The following is a 2,667-nucleotide window of genomic DNA, read 5'->3' as shown; positions in this document are numbered from 1 at the left end:
CCAACCATCAGAATTCCAGTTGTGGCCGTGTCCTAATTACGTGACCTGCCGACTGGTCAGCTCAAGCCGACCGCCGGAGCTGTGCATGTGGATGAGGTGCACGACCTGCGCATGTGAATTTGTTGATGGTTTACTGTAAGTGAATATATACTGTAAACAGTGAAAGTGAATGTAGCATATTCATTAGATACAGGTATTCGTGCTTATTTGTATGTTTTGGATAAATTTGTTTATTGCAATTATTTTTTTGGGTATTTGAATGCACTAAATTACATCTGCTAAATGACTTAAACATGTTAAATGTAGAGGGCCCCGTAAACAGTTCCACAAACGTCAGCATGAGTGCGCTGACTGTGGAAGCACTAATCACTGGACCAAAGCTCACTGTCAGATGCACCAGCTGTGCGTCAAGTGCTTTTCTCTGGGCCACATGAGCTTTGACTGTAGTGAGGCTGGGCAGCGACAGAACCCTGGATGTGGACAGACTGGCAGGTCGCAGGTCTCAGGAAAACTAGAAAGCCTCCGTTCTGAGGAGGGCAATGTGGGGCATTCTTATTTTTCCTCCACTGATGATGATATCCAATCTGTTTATTCTTACTTTTGTGAGTCAGTACCCAAGAACAACACAGTCATTTTTCAGAACACAATGAGAATTACTCAGAATGACAGTTTGTTTTACACCACTGTGCTAGTACAGGATAAAGTTGAGCTGAAGGGGATGTTAGATAGTGGGTCCATGGCTACTACTCTGCGCGCAGATATTGTACCTCGGTTGAGGGAGGCAGGAGTGGTAGAGGGGAACTTTCTAGCTCCTTCAGACATCATCCTGGTGGGTTGTGGTGGGAACAAACTAGCCCAGTGGGCATGTGTGACTTAAAAATTCAACTTTATGGCTTCTGTTATGTAGTCCCAGTGCTTATTGTTGATGGGCAGGTTGATGAACTCATTGTGGGAACTAATGTGTTGAAGTCTCTGATTAGACAGTAAGTTTCTATGTGCTCACGCAGGTGCCCGAGAGCTGTGGCTGCACCAAGGGCTAAGCTATTGTGTGTTGTCTCTTTGTGTACAGGTATGTCATTTATTTTGTCAGAATTATGTTGTATATCATTTTACTTGTATTGTATAGTGTGTTGTTAGGCACTGAATGTGTGCATGCAGCACCTGTTCTCTTTGCCTGACCTTCAACTAGCAAGGTGCCCGAGAGCTGTGGCTGCACCAAGAGCTAACATATTGTGTGTTGTCTCTTCGTGTGCAGGTCGAATAAAAATTATCCAACCATCAGAATTCCAGTTGTGGCAGTGTCCTAATTACGTGACCTGCCGACTGGTCAGCTCAAGCCGACTGCCGGAGCTGTGCATGTGGATGAGGTGCACGACCTGCGCATGTGAATTTGTTGATGGCTCACTGTAAGTGAATATATACTGTAAACAGTGAAAGTGAATGTAGCATATTCATTAGATACAGGTATTCGTGCTTATTTGTATGTTTTGGATGAATTTGTTTATTGCATTTATTTTTTTGGGTATTTGAATGCACTAAATTACATTGTATTTTAGTGCTCTGTTGAGCCATGGAAGATTCTCAAATCCATAAGACGTGTTATGCTGGGGATTTTAGTGTGGGTAGAGGGAGGGGTGTCCTTCCATTTACACCAATTGTACAGTCAGCTCCTGGGAGTAGAGCGTTTGCTAGTCCTGAGTTTGCAAGCACTGGGAGGGGTAGGCTGTTTGTTCCACCTGACCAGGGTATCCCACCTCTGTCTTTTGATGTACCATCATCCACAGTACTCGGTGATAATGGGACGCCTCCGAGTCAGCTTAGTGACCTTATTAAGCAGATTGGTTCAGAGATAGGAGAATCTATCAGAGCGAGTTTACTGCAGCCTGGGGTTTCAAGTCTTTCTCCTGCCCGTCCCCCTCACCAACCCCAGCAGTTTCCCCTGCCTGAGCAGTGTGGGTCAACCTTTATTGATGCGTCCAAGCTGAATCTGGTTGTGAAGTCAGATGTTAGTGCTCCACCTCTTTTTAGGGGTGATGGCTCAGATAAGTACTCTGTCCTGGAGTGGGAGGAGTTAATGGAAGTCTACCTAGAGAAGAGGGGTTACACTGGGTCTGGGAATGTTGGGGAGGTGATGTCTAGGCTCATGGGGAGGGCACGGGATGTGACCAAAGTCTGGAAGCGTAACAACCTTGTTGTCACAGATGTTAAGGCGGTGTTCAGTGTTTTCAAGCAACACTTTGGGGATACTGTCTGCTCAGGTATGCCATTAGCTGATTTCTATTCAATCAAACCATATGCTAATGAGGGTCCAATAGATTTCTGGATTAGGCTTAACAAAGCTGCAGAGGCAGCCGAACAGTACTTTGTGAGTGAGGGCAGGACCTTACCCAATCAGTGCTCAGAGTTGGCAGTCATGTTTGTACGCAACTGTCCTGATAAAGAGTTGGCCCAAGTGTTCAAGAGCAAACCCATTCGTGACTGGACAGCCAGTGAGGTACAGGATCGGTTGGATGAACTGTTAAGGGAACGTAATGCATGTAGAACACAACTTTCACAGCAGGTTGCTGCTGTTTTTGACTGCCCTCAGGAGGGAGTGGGTCCTGTGAAAAGACCTAATGTGTCATCTTTTTCTCAATGTGGCCGTGAACCAGACCAGGCACCATCTGT

Source organism: Coregonus clupeaformis, unplaced genomic scaffold (assembly GCF_020615455.1).
Source record: "Coregonus clupeaformis isolate EN_2021a unplaced genomic scaffold, ASM2061545v1 scaf1323, whole genome shotgun sequence".
Lineage (NCBI taxonomy): Eukaryota > Metazoa > Chordata > Actinopteri > Salmoniformes > Salmonidae > Coregonus > Coregonus clupeaformis.
This window is presented reverse-complemented; position numbering follows the sequence as displayed.